Source organism: Ranitomeya variabilis, chromosome 6 (genome assembly GCF_051348905.1).
Source record: "Ranitomeya variabilis isolate aRanVar5 chromosome 6, aRanVar5.hap1, whole genome shotgun sequence".
Taxonomy (NCBI): Eukaryota; Metazoa; Chordata; class Amphibia; order Anura; family Dendrobatidae; genus Ranitomeya; species Ranitomeya variabilis.
The window spans coordinates 405115841-405135618 of record NC_135237.1 but is presented as its reverse complement, the minus strand read 5'-3'; positions in this window follow the sequence as shown (position 1 = coordinate 405135618).

The window sequence follows — 19778 nt, the reverse complement described above, 5'->3', positions numbered from 1 at the left end:
GTAGAAGTAGGAGAATTAAGTGATTTTTCGCAAAACCTGAAAACGTCTAAAAATCTAATACCCGGCCAAGCCAAAATTGGCAGATTTCAGCCAAAAAATTTTTTTCCACAAATCAAACACGCACTATACCCCCTCTTTGGTAACTCTTTTGGGATGCTTTCCAACATAGTTTTAACCCTCTAGATGTAGAAGTAGGAGAATTAAGTGATTTTTCGCAAAACCTGAAAACGTCAAAAAATCTAATACCCTGCCAAGCGAAAAATGGCTGATTATAAGCCAAATTTTTTTTTGCCACAAATCAAACACGCACTATACCCACTCTTTGGGAACTCTTTTGGGATGCTTTCCAACATAGTTTTAACCCTCTAGATGTAGAAGTAGGAGAATTAAGTGATTTTTCGCAAAACCTGAAAACGTCAAAAAATCAAATACCCGGCCAAGCCAAAAATGGCTGATTTTCAGCCAAATTTTTTTTTTCTACAAATCAAACACGCACTATACCCCCTCTTTGGGAACTCTTTTGGGATGCTTTCCAACATAGTTTTAACCCTCTAGATGTAGAAGTAGGAGAATTCAGTGATTTTTCGCAAAACCTGAAAACGTCAAAAAATCTAATACCCGGCCAAGCCAAAAATGGCTGATTTTCAGCCAAAATTTTTTTTTCCACAAATCAAACATGCACTATACCCCCTCTTTGGGAACTCTTTTGGGATACTTTCCAACATAGTTTTAACCCCCTTGATGTAGAAGTAGGAGAATTAAGTGATTTTTCGCAAAACCTGAAAACGTCAAAAAATCTAATACCAAAAATGGCTGATTTTCAGGCAAATTTTTTTTTTACACAAATCAAACACGCACTATACCCCCTCTTTGGGAACTCTTTTGGGATGCTTTCCAATATAGTTTTAACCCTCTAGATGTAGAAGTAGGGGAATTAAGTGATTTTTCGCAAATCCTGAAAACGTTAAAAAATCTAATACCCGGCCAAGCGAAAAATGGCTGATTTTCAGCCAAAAATTTTTTTTCCACAAATCAAACATGCACTATACCCCCTCTTTGGGAACTCTTTTGGAATGTTTTCCAACATAGTTTTAACCCTCTAGATGTAGAAGTAGGAGAATTAAGTGATTTTTCGCAAAATCTGAAAACGTCAAAAAATCTAATACCCGGCCAAGCGAAAAATGGCTGATTATAAGCCAAAATTTTTTTTGCCACAAATCAAACACGCACTATACCTACTCTTTGGGAACTCTTTTGGGATGCTTTCCAACATAGTTTTAACCCTCTAGATGTAGAAGTAGGGGAATTAAGTGATTTATCGCAAAACCTGAAAACGTCAAAAAATCTGATACCCGGCCAAGCCAAAAATGGATGATTTTCATCCAAAATTTTTTTTTCCACAAATCAAACAGGCACTATACCCCCTCTTTGGTAACTCTTTTGGGATGCTTTCCAACATAGTTTTAACCCTCTAGATGTAGAAGTAGGAGAATTAAGTGATTTTTCGCAAAACCTGAAAACGTCAAAAAATCTAATACCCGGCCAAGCCAAAAATGGCTGATTTTCAGCCAAAATTTTTTTTTCCACAAATCAAACACACACTATACCCCCTCTTTGGGAACTCTTTTGGGATGCTTTCCAACATAGTTTTAACCCTCTAGATGTAGAAGTAGGAGAATTCAGTGAATTTTCGCAAAACCTGAAAACGTCAAAAAATCTAATACCCGGCCAAGCCAAAAATGGCTGTTTTTCAGCCAAAATTTTTTTTTCCACAAATCAAACATGCACTATACCCCCTCTTTGGGAACTCTTTTGGGATACTTTCCAACATAGTTTTAACCCCCTAGATGTAGAAGTAGGAGAATTAAGTGATTTTTCGCAAAACCTGAAAACGTCAAAAAATCTAATACCCGGCCAAGCCAAAAATGGCTGATTTTCAGGCAAAAATTTTTTTTACACAAATCAAACATGCACTATACCCCCTCTTTGGGAACTCTTTTGGGATGCTTTCCAACATAGTTTTAACCCTCTAGATGTAGAAGTAGGGGAATTAAGTGATTTTTCGCAAAACCTGAAAACGTCAAAATATCTAATACCCGGCCAAGCGAAAAATGGCTGATTTTCAGCCAAAATTTTTTTTTCCACAAATCAAACATGCACTATACCCCCTCTTTGGGAACTCTTTTGGAATGCTTTCCAACATAGTTTTAACCCTCTAGATGTAGAAGTAGGAGAATTAAGTGATTTTTCGCAAAACGTGAAAACGTCAAAAAATCTAACAGCCGGCCAAGCCAAAAATGGCTGATTTTCAGCCAAAATTTTTTTTTCCACAAATCAAACACGCACTATACCCCCTCTTTGGGAACTCTTTTGGGATGCTTTCCAACATAGTTTTAACCCTCTAGATGTAGAAGTAGGAGAATTAAGTGATTTTTCTCAAAACCTGAAAACGTCAAAAAATCTAATACCCGGCCAAACCAAAAATGGCTGATTTTCAGCCCAAATTTTTTTTCCACAAATCAAACATGCACTATACCCCCTCTTTGGGAACTCTTTTGGGATGCTTTCCAACATAGTTTTAACCCCCTAGATGTAGAAGTAGGAGAATTAAGTGATTTTTCGCAAAACCTGAAAACGTCAAAAAATCTAATACCCGGCCAAGCCAAAAATGGCTGATTTTCAGTCAAAAATTTTTGTTCCACAAAACAAACACGCACTATACCCCCTCTTTGGGAACTCTTTTGGGATGCTTTCCAACATAGTTTTAACCCTCTAGATGTAGAAGTAGGAGAATTAAGTGATTTTTCGCAAAACATGAAAACGTCAAAAAATCTAATACCCAGCCAAGCCAAAAATTGCTGATTTTCAGCCAAAATTTTTTTTTCCACAAATCAAACACGCACTATACCCCCTCTTTGGGAACTCTTTTGGGATGCTTTCCAACATAGTTTTAACCCTCTAGATGTAGAAGTAGGAGAATTAAGTGATTTTTCGCAAAACCTGAAAACGTCAAAAAATCTAATACACGGCCAAGCCAAAAATGGCTGATTTTTAGCCAAAAAACTTTTTTCCACAAATCAAACATGCACTATACCCCCTCTTTGGGAACTCTTTTGGGATGCTTTCCAACATAGTTTTAACCCTCTAGATGTAGAAGTAGGGGAATTAAGTGATTTATCGCAAAACCTGAAAACGTCAAAAAATCTGATACCCGGCCAAGCCAAAATTGGCAGATTTCAGCCAAAAAATTTTTTTCCACAAATCAAACACGCACTATACCCCCTCTTTGGTAACTCTTTTGGGATGCTTTCCAACATAGTTTTAACCCTCTAGATGTAGAAGTAGGAGAATTAAGTGATTTTTCGCAAAACCTGAAAACGTCAAAAAATCTAATACCCTGCCAAGCGAAAAATGGCTGATTATAAGCCAAATTTTTTTTTGCCACAAATCAAACACGCACTATACCCACTCTTTGGGAACTCTTTTGGGATGCTTTCCAACATAGTTTTAACCCTCTAGATGTAGAAGTAGGAGAATTAAGTGATTTTTCGCAAAACCTGAAAACGTCAAAAAATCAAATACCCGGCCAAGCCAAAAATGGCTGATTTTCAGCCAAATTTTTTTTTTCTACAAATCAAACACGCACTATACCCCCTCTTTGGGAACTCTTTTGGGATGCTTTCCAACATAGTTTTAACCCTCTAGATGTAGAAGTAGGAGAATTCAGTGATTTTTCGCAAAACCTGAAAACGTCAAAAAATCTAATACCCGGCCAAGCCAAAAATGGCTGATTTTCAGCCAAAATTTTTTTTTCCACAAATCAAACATGCACTATACCCCCTCTTTGGGAACTCTTTTGGGATACTTTCCAACATAGTTTTAACCCCCTTGATGTAGAAGTAGGAGAATTAAGTGATTTTTCGCAAAACCTGAAAACGTCAAAAAATCTAATACCAAAAATGGCTGATTTTCAGGCAAAAATTTTTTTTACACAAATCAAACACGCACTATACCCCCTCTTTGGGAACTCTTTTGGGATGCTTTCCAATATAGTTTTAACCCTCTAGATGTAGAAGTAGGGGAATTAAGTGATTTTTCGCAAATCCTGAAAACGTTAAAAAATCTAATACCCGGCCAAGCGAAAAATGGCTGATTTTCAGCCCAAAAATTTTTTTCCACAAATCAAACATGCACTATACCCCCTCTTTGGGAACTCTTTTGGAATGTTTTCCAACATAGTTTTAACCCTCTAGATGTAGAAGTAGGAGAATTAAGTGATTTTTCGCAAAATCTGAAAACGTCAAAAAATCTAATACCCGGCCAAGCGAAAAATGGCTGATTATAAGCCAAAATTTTTTTTGCCACAAATCAAACACGCACTATACCTACTCTTTGGGAACTCTTTTGGGATGCTTTCCAACATAGTTTTAACCCTCTAGATGTAGAAGTAGGGGAATTAAGTGATTTATCGCAAAACCTGAAAACGTCAAAAAATCTGATACCCGGCCAAGCCAAAATTGGCTGATTTCAGCCAAAAATTTTTTTTCCACAAATCAAACACGCACTATACCCCCTCTTTGGGAACTCTTTTGGGATGCTTTCCAACATAGTTTTAACCCTCTAGATGTAGAAGTAGGAGAATTCAGTGATTTTTCGCAAAACCTGAAAATGTGAAAAAATCTAATACCCGGCCAAGCCAAAAATGGATGATTTTCATCCAAAATTTTTTTTTCCACAAATCAAACAGGCACTATACCCCCTCTTTGGTAACTCTTTTGGGATGCTTTCCAACATAGTTTTAACCCTCTAGATGTAGAAGTAGGAGAATTAAGTGATTTTTCGCAAAACCTGAAAACGTCTAAAAATCTAATACCCGGCCAAGCCAAAAACGGCTGATTTTCAGCCAAATTTTTTTTTCCCACAAATAAAACACGCACTATACCCTTTCTTTGGGAACTCTTTTGGGATGCTTTCCAACATAGTTTTAACCCTCTAGATGTAGAAGTAGGAGAAATAAGTGATTTTTCGCAAAACCTGAAAACGTCAAAAAATCTAATACCCGGCCAAGCCAAAAATGGCTGATTTTCAGCCAAAATTTTTTTTTCCACAAATCAAACACACACTATACCCCCTCATTGGGAACTCTTTTGGGATGCTTTCCAACATAGTTTTAACCCTCTAGATGTAGAAGTAGGAGAATTCAGTGAATTTTCGCAAAACCTGAAAACGTCAAAAAATCTAATACCCGGCCAAGCCAAAAATGGCTGTTTTTCAGCCAAATTTTTTTTTTCCACAAATCAAACATGCACTATACCCCCTCTTTGGGAACTCTTTTGGGATACTTTCCAACATAGTTTTAACCCCCTAGATGTAGAAGTAGGAGAATTAAGTGATTTTTCGCAAAACCTGAAAACGTCAAAAAATCTAATACCCGGCCAAGCCAAAAATGGCTGATTTTCAGGCAAAAATTTTTTTTACACAAATCAAACACGCACTATACCCCCTCTTTGGGAACTCTTTTGGGATGCTTTCCAACATAGTTTTAACCCTCTAGATGTAGAAGTAGGAGAATTAAGTGATTTTTCGCAAAACGTGAAAACGTCAAAAAATCTAACAGCCGGCCAAGCCAAAAATGGCTGATTTTCAGCCCAAAATTTTTTTTTCCACAAATCAAACACGCACTATACCCCCTCTTTGGGAACTCTTTTGGGATGCTTTCCAACATAGTTTTAACCCTCTAGATGTAGAAGTAGGAGAATTAAGTGATTTTTCTCAAAACCTGAAAACGTCAAAAAATCTAATACCCGGCCAAACCAAAAATGGCTGATTTTCAGCCCAAATTTTTTTTCCACAAATCAAACATGCACTATACCCCCTCTTTGGGAACTCTTTTGGGATGCTTTCCAACATAGTTTTAACCCCCTAGATGTAGAAGTAGGAGAATTAAGTGATTTTTCGCAAAACCTGAAAACGTCAAAAAATCTAATACCCGGCCAAGCCAAAAATGGCTGATTTTCAGTCAAAAATTTTTGTTCCACAAAACAAACACGCACTATACCCCCTCTTTGGGAACTCTTTTGGGATGCTTTCCAACATAGTTTTAACCCTCTAGATGTAGAAGTAGGAGAATTAAGTGATTTTTCGCAAAACATGAAAACGTCAAAAAATCTAATACCCAGCCAAGCCAAAAATTGCTGATTTTCAGCCAAAAATTTTTTTTCCACAAATCAAACACGCACTATACCCCCTCTTTGGGAACTCTTTTGGAATGCTTTCCAACATAGTTTTAACCCTCTAGATGTAGAAGTAGGAGAATTAAGTGATTTTTCGCAAAACGTGAAAACGTCAAAAAATCTAACAGCCGGCCAAGCCAAAAATGGCTGATTTTCAGCCCAAAATTTTTTTTTCCACAAATCAAACACGCACTATACCCCCTCTTTGGGAACTCTTTTGGGATGCTTTCCAACATAGTTTTAACCCTCTAGATGTAGAAGTAGGAGAATTAAGTGATTTTTCTCAAAACCTGAAAACGTCAAAAAATCTAATACCCGGCCAAACCAAAAATGGCTGATTTTCAGCCCAAATTTTTTTTCCACAAATCAAACATGCACTATACCCCCTCTTTGGGAACTCTTTTGGGATGCTTTCCAACATAGTTTTAACCCCCTAGATGTAGAAGTAGGAGAATTAAGTGATTTTTCGCAAAACCTGAAAACGTCAAAAAATCTAATACCCGGCCAAGCCAAAAATGGCTGATTTTCAGTCAAAAATTTTTGTTCCACAAAACAAACACGCACTATACCCCCTCTTTGGGAACTCTTTTGGGATGCTTTCCAACATAGTTTTAACCCTCTAGATGTAGAAGTAGGAGAATTAAGTGATTTTTCGCAAAACATGAAAACGTCAAAAAATCTAATACCCAGCCAAGCCAAAAATTGCTGATTTTCAGCCAAAAATTTTTTTTCCACAAATCAAACACGCACTATACCCCCTCTTTGGGAACTCTTTTGGGATGCTTTCCAACATAGTTTTAACCCTCTAGATGTAGAAGTAGGAGAATTAAGTGATTTTTCGCAAAACCTGAAAACGTCAAAAAATCTAATACACGGCCAAGCCAAAAATGGCTGATTTTTAGCCAAAAAACTTTTTTCCACAAATCAAACATGCACTATACCCCCTCTTTGGGAACTCTTTTGGGATGCTTTCCAACATAGTTTTAACCCTCTAGATGTAGAAGTAGGGGAATTAAGTGATTTATCGCAAAACCTGAAAACGTCAAAAAATCTGATACCCGGCCAAGCCAAAATTGGCAGATTTCAGCCAAAAATTTTTTTTCCACAAATCAAACACGCACTATACCCCCTCTTTGGTAACTCTTTTGGGATGCTTTCCAACATAGTTTTAACCCTCTAGATGTAGAAGTAGGAGAATTAAGTGATTTTTCGCAAAACCTGAAAACGTCAAAAAATCTAATACCCTGCCAAGCGAAAAATGGCTGATTATAAGCCAATTTTTTTTTTGCCACAAATCAAACACGCACTATACCCACTCTTTGGGAACTCTTTTGGGATGCTTTCCAACATAGATTTAACCCTCTAGATGTAGAAGTAGGAGAATTAAGTGATTTTTCGCAAAACCTGAAAACGTCAAAAAATCAAATACCCGGCCAAGCCAAAAATGGCTGATTTTCAGCCAAATTTTTTTTTTCTACAAATAAAACACGCACTATACCCCCTCTTTGGGAACTCTTTGGGGATGCTTTCCAACATAGTTTTAACCCTCTAGATGTAGAAGTAGGAGAATTCAGTGATTTTTCGCAAAACCTGAAAACGTCAAAAAATCTAATACCCGGCCAAGCCAAAAATGGCTGATTTTCAGCCAAAATTTTTTTTTCCACAAATCAAACATGCACTATACCCCCTCTTTGGGAACTCTTTTGGGATACTTTCCAACATAGTTTTAACCCCCTTGATGTAGAAGTAGGAGAATTAAGTGATTTTTCGCAAAACCTGAAAACGTCAAAAAATCTAATACCAAAAATGGCTGATTTTCAGGCAAAAATTTTTTTTACACAAATCAAACACGCACTATACCCCCTCTTTGGGAACTCTTTTGGGATGCTTTCCAATATAGTTTTAACCCTCTAGATGTAGAAGTAGGGGAATTAAGTGATTTTTCGCAAATCCTGAAAACGTTAAAAAATCTAATACCCGGCCAAGCGAAAAATGGCTGATTTTCAGCCAAAAATTTTTTTTCCACAAATCAAACATGCACTATACCCCCTCTTTGGGAACTCTTTTGGAATGTTTTCCAACATAGTTTTAACCCTCTAGATGTAGAAGTAGGAGAATTAAGTGATTTTTCGCAAAATCTGAAAACGTCAAAAAATCTAATACCCGGCCAAGCGAAAAATGGCTGATTATAAGCCAAAATTTTTTTTGCCACAAATCAAACACGCACTATACCTACTCTTTGGGAACTCTTTTGGGATGCTTTCCAACATAGTTTTAACCCTCTAGATGTAGAAGTAGGGGAATTAAGTGATTTATCGCAAAACCTGAAAACGTCAAAAAATCTGATACCCGGCCAAGCCAAAATTGGCTGATTTCAGCCAAAAAATTTTTTTCCACAAATCAAACACGCACTATACCCCCTCTTTGGGAACTCTTTTGGGATGCTTTCCAACATAGTTTTAACCCTCTAGATGTAGAAGTAGGAGAATTCAGTGATTTTTCGCAAAACCTGAAAATGTGAAAAAATCTAATACCCGGCCAAGCCAAAAATGGATGATTTTCATCCAAAATTTTTTTTTCCACAAATCAAACAGGCACTATACCGCCTCTTTGGTAACTCTTTTGGGATGCTTTCCAACATAGTTTTAACCCTCTAGATGTAGAAGTAGGAGAATTAAGTGATTTTTCGCAAAACCTGAAAACGTCTAAAAATCTAATACCCGGCCAAGCCAAAAACGGCTGATTTTCAGCCAAATTTTTTTTTCCCACAAATAAAACACGCACTATACCCTTTCTTTGGGAACTCTTTTGGGATGCTTTCCAACATAGTTTTAACCCTCTAGATGTAGAAGTAGGAGAAATAAGTGATTTTTCGCAAAACCTGAAAACGTCTAAAAATCTAATACCCGGCCAAGCCAAAAATGGCTGTTTTTCAGCCAAAATTTTTTTTTCCACAAATCAAACATGCACTATACCCCCTCTTTGGGAACTCTTTTGGGATACTTTCCAACATAGTTTTAACCCCCTAGATGTAGAAGTAGGAGAATTAAGTGATTTTTCGCAAAACCTGAAAACGTCAAAAAATCTAATACCCGGCCAAACCAAAAATGGCTGATTTTCAGGCAAAAATTTTTTTTACACAAATCAAACACGCACTATACCCCCTCTTTGGGAACTCTTTTGGGATGCTTTCCAACATAGTTTTAACCCTCTAGATGTAGAAGTAGGGGAATTAAGTGATTTTTCGCAAAACCTGAAAACGTCAAAATATCTAATACCCGGCCAAGCGAAAAATGGCTGATTTTCAGCCAAAATTTTTTTTTCCACAAATCAAACATGCACTATACCCCCTCTTTGGGAACTCTTTTGGAATGCTTTCCAACATAGTTTTAACCCTCTAGATGTAGAAGTAGGAGAATTAAGTGATTTTTCGCAAAACGTGAAAACGTCAAAAAATCTAACAGCCGGCCAAGCCAAAAATGGCTGATTTTCAGCCAAAATTTTTTTTTCCACAAATCAAACACGCACTATACCCCCTCTTTGGGAACTCTTTTGGGATGCTTTCCAACATAGTTTTAACCCTCTAGATGTAGAAGTAGGAGAATTAAGTGATTTTTCTCAAAACCTGAAAACGTCAAAAAATCTAATACCCGGCCAAACCAAAAATGGCTGATTTTCAGCCCAAATTTTTTTTCCACAAATCAAACATGCACTATACCCCCTCTTTGGGAACTCTTTTGGGATGCTTTCCAACATAGTTTTAACCCCCTAGATGTAGAAGTAGGAGAATTAAGTGATTTTTCGCAAAACCTGAAAACGTCAAAAAATCTAATACCCGGCCAAGCCAAAAATGGCTGATTTTCAGTCAAAAATTTTTGTTCCACAAAACAAACACGCACTATACCCCCTCTTTGGGAACTCTTTTGGGATGCTTTCCAACATAGTTTTAACCCTCTAGATGTAGAAGTAGGAGAATTAAGTGATTTTTCGCAAAACATGAAAACGTCAAAAAATCTAATACCCAGCCAAGCCAAAAATTGCTGATTTTCAGCCAAAATTTTTTTTTCCACAAATCAAACACGCACTATACCCCCTCTTTGGGAACTCTTTTGGGATGCTTTCCAACATAGTTTTAACCCTCTAGATGTAGAAGTAGGAGATTTAAGTGATTTTTCGCAAAACCTGAAAACGTCAAAAAATCTAATACCCGGCCAAGCCAAAATTGGCTGATTTTCATCCAAAATTTTTTTTTCCACAAATCAAACACACACTATACCCCCTCCTTGGAAACTCTTTTGGGATGCTTTCCAACATAGTTTTAACCCTCTAGATGTAGAAGTAAGAGAATTAAGTGATTTTTCGCAAAACCTGAAAACGTCAAAAAATCTAATACCCGGCCAAACCAAAAATGGCTGATTTTCAGCCAAAATTTTTTTTCCCACAAATCAAACACGCACTATACCCCCTCTTTGGGAACTCTTTTGGGATGCTTTCCAACATAGTTTTAACCCTCTAGATGTAGAAGTAGGGGAATTAAGTGATTTTTCGCAAAACCTGAAAACGTCAAAAAATCTAATACCCGGCCAAGCCAAAAATGGCTGATTTTCAGCCAAAATTTTTTTTTCCACAAATCAAACATGCACTATACCCCCTCTTTGGTAACTCTTTTGGAATGCTTTCCAACATAGTTTTAACCCTCTAGATGTAGAAGTAGGAGAATTAAGTGATTTTTCGCAAAACGTGAAAACATCAAAAAATCTAACGGCCGGCCAAGCCAAAAATGACTGATTTTCAGCCAAAATTTTTTTTTCCACAAATCAAACATGCACTATACCCCCTCTTTGGGAACTCTTTTGGGATGCTTTCCAACATAGTTTTAACCCTCTAGATGTAGAAGTAGGAGAATTAAGTGATTTTTCGCAAAATCTGAAAACGTCAAAATATCTAATACCCGGCCAAGCCAAAAATGGCTGATTATAAGCCAAATTTTTTTTTGCCACAAATCAAACACGCACTATACCCACTCTTTGGGAACTCTTTTGGGATGCTTTCCAACATAGTTTTAACACCCTAGATGTAGAAGTAGGAGAATTAAGTGATTTTTCTCAAAACCTGAAAACGTCAAAAAATCTAATACCCGGCCAAGCGAAAAATGGCTGATTCTCAGCCAAAATTTTTTTTTCCACAAATCAAACATGCACTATACCCACTCTTTGGGAACTCTTTTGGGATGCTTTCCAACATAGTTTTAACACCCTAGATGTAGAAGTAGGAGAATTAAGTGATTTTTCTCAAAACCTGAAAACGTCAAAAAATCTAATACCCGGCCAAGCGAAAAATGGCTGATTCTCAGCCAAAAATTTTTTTTCCACAAATCAAACATGCACTATACCCCCTCTTTGGGAACTCTTTTGGGATGCTTTCCAACATAGTTTTAACCCCCTAGATGTAGAAGTAGGAGAATTAAGTGATTTTTCGCGAAACCTGAAAACGTCAAAAAATCTAACAGCCGGCCAAGCCAAAAATGGCTGATTTTCAGTCAAAATTTTTTTTTCCACAAATCAAACACACACTATACCCCCTCTTTGGGAACTCTTTTGGGATGCTTTCCAACATAGTTTTAACTCTCTAGATGTAGAAGTAGGAGAATTAAGTGATTTTTCGCAAAACATGAAAACGTCAAAAAAATCTAATACCCGGCCAAGCCAAAAATGGCTGATTTTCAGCCAAATTTTTTTTTCCACAAATCAAACACGCACTATACCCCCTCTTTGGGAACTCTTTTGGGATGCTTTCCAACATAGTTTTAACCCTCTAGATGTAGAAGTAGGAGATTTAAGTGATTTTTTGCAAAACCTGAAAACGTCAAAAAATCTAATACCCGGCCAAGCCAAAATTGGCTGATTTTCATCCAAAAATTTTTTTTCCACAAATCAAACACACACTATACCCCCTCCTTGGAAACTCTTTTGGGATGCTTTCCAACATAGTTTTAACCCTCTAGATGTAGAAGTAGGAGAATTAAGTGATTTTTTGCAAAACCTGAAAACGTCAAAAAATCGTATACCCGGCCAAACCAAAAATGGCTGATTTTCAGCCAAAATTTTTTTTCCCACAAATCAAACACGCACTATACCCCCTCTTTGGGAACTCTTTTGGGATGCTTTCCAACATAGTTTTAACCCTCTAGATGTAGAAGTAGAGGAATTAAGTGATTTTTCGCAAAACCTGAAAACGTCAAAAAATCTAATACCCGGCCAAGCCAAAAATGGCTGATTTTCAGCCAAAATTTTTTTTTCCCCAAATCAAACATGCACTATACCCCCTCTTTGGTAACTCTTTTGGAATGCTTTCCAACATAGTTTTAACCCTCTAGATGTAGAAGTAGGAGAATTAAGTGATTTTTCGCAAAACGTGAAAACGTCAAAAAATCTAACGGCCGGCCAAGCCAAAAATGACTGATTTTCAGCCAAAATTTTTTTTTCCACAAATCAAACATGCACTATACCCCCTCTTTGGGAACTCTTTTGGGATGCTTTCCAACATAGTTTTAACCCTCTAGATGTAGAAGTAGGAGAATTAAGTGATTTTTCGCAAAATCTGAAAACGTCAAAATATCTAATACCCGGCCAAGCCAAAAATGGCTGATTATAAGCCAAATTTTTTTTGCCACAAATCAAACACGCACTATACCCACTCTTTGGGAACTCTTTTGGGATGCTTTCCAACATAGTTTTAACACCCTAGATGTAGAAGTAGGAGAATTAAGTGATTTTTCTCAAAACCTGAAAACGTCAAAAAATCTAATACCCGGCCAAGCGAAAAATGGCTGATTCTCAGCCAAAAATTTTTTTTCCACAAATCAAACATGCACTATACCCCCTCTTTGGGAACTCTTTTGGAATGCTTTCCAACATAGTTTTAACCCTCTAGATGTAGAAGTAGGAGAATTAAGTGATTTTTCGCAAAACGTGAAAACGTCAAAAAATCTAACAGCCGGCCAAGCCAAAAATGGCTGATTTTCAGCCAAAATTTTTTTTTCCACAAATCAAACACGCACTATACCCCCTCTTTGGGAACTCTTTTGGGATGCTTTCCAACATAGTTTTAACCCTCTAGATGTAGAAGTAGGAGAATTAAGTGATTTTTCTCAAAACCTGAAAACGTCAAAAAATCTAATACCCGGCCAAACCAAAAATGGCTGATTTTCAGCCCAAATTTTTTTTCCACAAATCAAACATGCACTATACCCCCTCTTTGGGAACTCTTTTGGGATGCTTTCCAACATAGTTTTAACCCTCTAGATGTAGAAGTAGGAGAATTAAGTGATTTTTCTCAAAACCTGAAAACGTCAAAAAATCTAATACCCGGCCAAGCCAAAATTGGCTGATTTTCATCCAAAAATTTTTTTTCCACAAATCAAACACGCACTATACCCCCTCCTTGGAAACTCTTTTGGGATGCTTTCCAACATAGTTTTAACCCTCTAGATGTAGAAGTAAGAGAATTAAGTGATTTTTCGCAAAACCTGAAAACGTCAAAAAATCTAATACCCGGCCAAACCAAAAATGGCTGATTTTCAGCCAAAATTTTTTTTCCCACAAATCAAACACGCACTATACCCCCTCTTTGGGAACTCTTTTGGGATGCTTTCCAACATAGTTTTAACCCTCTAGATGTAGAAGTAGGGGAATTAAGTGATTTTTCGCAAAACCTGAAAACGTCAAAAAATCTAATACCCGGCCAAGCCAAAAATGGCTGATTTTCAGCCAAAATTTTTTTTTCCACAAATCAAACATGCACTATACCCCCTCTTTGGTAACTCTTTTGGAATGCTTTCCAACATAGTTTTAACCCTCTAGATGTAGAAGTAGGAGAATTAAGTGATTTTTCGCAAAACGTGAAAACATCAAAAAATCTAACGGCCGGCCAAGCCAAAAATGACTGATTTTCAGCCAAAATTTTTTTTTCCACAAATCAAACATGCACTATACCCCCTCTTTGGGAACTCTTTTGGGATGCTTTCCAACATAGTTTTAACCCTCTAGATGTAGAAGTAGGAGAATTAAGTGATTTTTCGCAAAATCTGAAAACGTCAAAATATCTAATACCCGGCCAAGCCAAAAATGGCTGATTATAAGCCAAATTTTTTTTTGCCACAAATCAAACACGCACTATACCCACTCTTTGGGAACTCTTTTGGGATGCTTTCCAACATAGTTTTAACACCCTAGATGTAGAAGTAGGAGAATTAAGTGATTTTTCTCAAAACCTGAAAACGTCAAAAAATCTAATACCCGGCCAAGCGAAAAATGGCTGATTCTCAGCCAAAATTTTTTTTTCCACAAATCAAACATGCACTATACCCACTCTTTGGGAACTCTTTTGGGATGCTTTCCAACATAGTTTTAACACCCTAGATGTAGAAGTAGGAGAATTAAGTGATTTTTCTCAAAACCTGAAAACGTCAAAAAATCTAATACCCGGCCAAGCGAAAAATGGCTGATTCTCAGCCAAAATTTTTTTTTCCACAAATCAAACATGCACTATACCCCCTCTTTGGGAACTCTTTTGGGATGCTTTCCAACATAGTTTTAACCCCCTAGATGTAGAAGTAGGAGAATTAAGTGATTTTTCGCGAAACCTGAAAACGTCAAAAAATCTAACAGCCGGCCAAGCCAAAAATGGCTGATTTTCAGTCAAAAATTTTTTTTCCACAAATCAAACACACACTATACCCCCTCTTTGGGAACTCTTTTGGGATGCTTTCCAACATAGTTTTAACTCTCTAGATGTAGAAGTAGGAGAATTAAGTGATTTTTCGCAAAACATGAAAACGTCAAAAAAATCTAATACCCGGCCAAACCAAAAATGGCTGATTTTCAGCCAAAAATTTTTTTCCCACAAATCAAACACGCACTATACCCCCTCTTTGGGAACTCTTTTGGGATGCTTTCCAACATAGTTTTAACCCTCTAGATGTAGAAGTAGAGGAATTAAGTGATTTTTCGCAAAACCTGAAAACGTCAAAAAATCTAATACCCGGCCAAGCCAAAAATGGCTGATTTTCAGCCAAAATTTTTTTTTCCCCAAATCAAACATGCACTATACCCCCTCTTTGGTAACTCTTTTGGAATGCTTTCCAACATAGTTTTAACCCTCTAGATGTAGAAGTAGGAGAATTAAGTGATTTTTCGCAAAACGTGAAAACGTCAAAAAATCTAACGGCCGGCCAAGCCAAAAATGACTGATTTTCAGCCAAAATTTTTTTTTCCACAAATCAAACATGCACTATACCCCCTCTTTGGGAACTCTTTTGGGATGCTTTCCAACATAGTTTTAACCCTCTAGATGTAGAAGTAGGAGAATTAAGTGATTTTTCGCAAAATCTGAAAACGTCAAAATATCTAATACCCGGCCAAGCCAAAAATGGCTGATTATAAGCCAAATTTTTTTTGCCACAAATCAAACACGCACTATACCCACTCTTTGGGAACTCTTTTGGGATGCTTTCCAACATAGTTTTAACACCCTAGATGTAGAAGTAGGAGAATTAAGTGATTTTTCTCAAAACCTGAAAACGTCAAAAAATCTAATACCCGGCCAAGCGAAAAATGGCTGATTCTCAGCCAAAATTTTTTTTTCCACAAATCAAACATGCACTATACCCCCTCTTTGGGAACACTTTTAGAATGCTTCCAACATAGTTTTAACCCTCTAGATGTAGAAGTAGGAGAATTAAGTGATTTTTCGCAAAACCTGAAAACGTCAAAAAATCTAACGGCCGGCCAAGCCAAAAATGGCTGATTTTCAGCCAAAAATTTTTTTTCCACAAATCAAACATGCACTATACCCCCTCTTTGGGAACTCTTTTGGGATGCTTTCCAACATAGTTTTAACCCTCTAGATGTCGAAGTATGAGAATTAAGTGATTTTTCGCAAAACATGAAAACGTCAAAAAAATCTAATACCCGGCCAAGCCAAAAATGGCTGATTTTCAGCCAAAATTTTTTTTCCACAAATCAAACACGCACTATACCCCCTCTTTGGGAACTCTTTTGGGATGCTTTCCAACATAGTTTTAACCCTCTAGATGTAGAAGTAGGAGATTTAAGTGATTTTTCGCAAAACCTGAAAACGTCAAAAAATCTAATACCCGGCCAAGCCAAAATTGGCTGATTTTCATCCAAAATTTTTTTTCCACAAATCAAACACACACTATACCCCCTCCTTGGAAACTCTTTTGGGATGCTTTCCAACATAGTTTTAACCCTCTAGATGTAGAAGTAGGAGATTTAAGTGATTTTTCGCAAAACCTGAAAACGTCAAAAAATCTATTACCCGGCCACACCAAAAATGGCTGATTTTCAGCCAAAATTTTTTTTCCCACAAATCAAACACGCACTATACCCCTTCTTTGGGAACTCTTTTGGGATGCTTTCCAACATAGTTTTAACCCTCTAGATGTAGAACTAGGGGAATTAAGTGATTTTTCGCAAAACCTGAAAACGTAAAAAAATCTAATACCCGGCCAAGCAAAAAATGGCTGATTTTCAGCCAAAATTTTTTTTTCCACAAATCAAACATGCACTATACCCCCTCTTTGGTAACTCTTTTGGGATGCTTTCCAACATAGTTTTAACCCTCTAGATGTAGAAGTAGGAGAATTAAGTGATTTTTCGCAAAACCTGAAAACGTCTAAAAATCTAATACCCGGCCAAGCCAAAAACGGCTGATTTTCAGCCAAATTTTTTTTCCCCACAAATAAAACACGCACTATACCCTTTCTTTGGGAACTCTTTTGGGATGCTTTCCAACATAGTTTTAACCCTCTAGATGTAGAAGTAGGAGAAATAAGTGATTTTTCGCAAAACCTGAAAACGTCTAAAAATCTAATACCCGGCCAAGCCAAAAATGGCTGTTTTTCAGCCAAATTTTTTTTTTCCACAAATCAAACATGCACTATACCCCCTCTTTGGGAACTCTTTTGGGATACTTTCCAACATAGTTTTAACCCCCTAGATGTAGAAGTAGGAGAATTAAGTGATTTTTCGCAAAACCTGAAAACGTCAAAAAATCTAATACCCGGCCAAGCCAAAAATGGCTGATTTTCAGGCAAAAATTTTTTTTACACAAATCAAACACGCACTATACCCCCTCTTTGGGAACTCTTTTGGGATGCTTTCCAACATAGTTTTAACCCTCTAGATGTAGAAGTAGGGGAATTAAGTGATTTTTCGCAAAACCTGAAAACGTCAAAATATCTAATACCCGGCCAAGCGAAAAATGGCTGATTTTCAGCCAAAATTTTTTTTTCCACAAATCAAACATGCACTATACCCCCTCTTTGGGAACTCTTTTGGAATGCTTTCCAACATAGTTTTAACCCCCTAGATGTAGAAGTAGGAGAATTAAGTGATTTTTCGCAAAACCTGAAAACGTCAAAAAATCTAATACCCGGCCAAGCCAAAAATGGCTGATTTTCAGTCAAAAATTTTTGTTCCACAAAACAAACACGCACTATACCCCCTCTTTGGGAACTCTTTTGGGATGCTTTCCAACATAGTTTTAACCCTCTAGATGTAGAAGTAGGAGAATTAAGTGATTTTTCGCAAAACATGAAAACGTCAAAAAATCTAATACCCAGCCAAGCCAAAAATTGCTGATTTTCAGCCAAAATTTTTTTTTCCACAAATCAAACACGCACTATACCCCCTCTTTGGGAACTCTTTTGGGATGCTTTCCAACATAGTTTTAACCCTCTAGATGTAGAAGTAGGAGATTTAAGTGATTTTTCGCAAAACCTGAAAACGTCAAAAAATCTAATACCCGGCCAAGCCAAAATTGGCTGATTTTCATCCAAAATTTTTTTTTCCACAAATCAAACACACACTATACCCCCTCCTTGGAAACTCTTTTGGGATGCTTTCCAACATAGTTTTAACCCTCTAGATGTAGAAGTAAGAGAATTAAGTGATTTTTCGCAAAACCTGAAAACGTCAAAAAATCTAATACCCGGCCAAACCAAAAATGGCTGATTTTCAGCCAAAAATTTTTTTCCCACAAATCAAACACGCACTATACCCCCTCTTTGGGAACTCTTTTGGGATGCTTTCCAACATAGTTTTAACCCTCTAGATGTAGAAGTAGGGGAATTAAGTGATTTTTCGCAAAACCTGAAAACGTCAAAAAATCTAATACCCGGCCAAGCCAAAAATGGCTGATTTTCAGCCAAAATTTTTTTTTCCACAAATCAAACATGCACTATACCCCCTCTTTGGTAACTCTTTTGGAATGCTATCCAACATAGTTTTAACCCTCTAGATGTAGAAGTAGGAGAATTAAGTGATTTTTCGCAAAACGTGAAAACATCAAAAAATCTAACGGCCGGCCAAGCCAAAAATGACTGATTTTCAGCCAAAATTTTTTTTCCCACAAATCAAACATGCACTATACCCCCTCTTTGGGAACTCTTTTGGGATGCTTTCCAACATAGTTTTAACCCTCTAGATGTAGAAGTAGGAGAATTAAGTGATTTTTCGCAAAATCTGAAAACGTCAAAATATCTAATACCCGGCCAAGCCAAAAATGGCTGATTATAAGCCAAATTTTTTTTTGCCGCAAATCAAACACGCACTATACCCACTCTTTGGGAACTCTTTTGGGATGCTTTCCAACATAGTTTTAACACCCTAGATGTAGAAGTAGGAGAATTAAGTGATTTTTCTCAAAACCTGAAAACGTCAAAAAATCTAATACCCGGCCAAGCGAAAAATGGCTGATTCTCAGCCAAAATTTTTTTTTCCACAAATCAAACATGCACTATACCCACTCTTTGGGAACTCTTTTGGGATGCTTTCCAACATAGTTTTAACACCCTAGATGTAGAAGTAGGAGAATTAAGTGATTTTTCTCAAAACCTGAAAACGTCAAAAAATCTAATACCCGGCCAAGCGAAAAATGGCTGATTCTCAGCCAAAAATTTTTTTTCCACAAATCAAACATGCACTATACCCCCTCTTTGGGAACTCTTTTGGGATGCTTTCCAACATAGTTTTAACCCCCTAGATGTAGAAGTAGGAGAATTAAGTGATTTTTCGCGAAACCTGAAAACGTCAAAAAATCTAACAGCCGGCCAAGCCAAAAATGGCTGATTTTCAGTCAAAAATTTTTTTTCCACAAATCAAACACACACTATACCCCCTCTTTGGGAACTCTTTTGGGATGCTTTCCAACATAGTTTTAACTCTCTAGATGTAGAAGTAGGAGAATTAAGTGATTTTTCGCAAAACATGAAAACGTCAAAAAAATCTAATACCCGGCCAAGCCAAAAATGGCTGATTTTCAGCCAAAATTTTTTTTCCACAAATCAAACACGCACTATACCCCCTCTTTGGGAACTCTTTTGGGATGCTTTCCAACATAGTTTTAACCCTCTAGATGTAGAAGTAGGAGATTTAAGTGATTTTTTGCAAAACCTGAAAACGTCAAAAAATCTAATACCCGGCCAAGCCAAAATTGGCTGATTTTCATCCAAAAAATTTT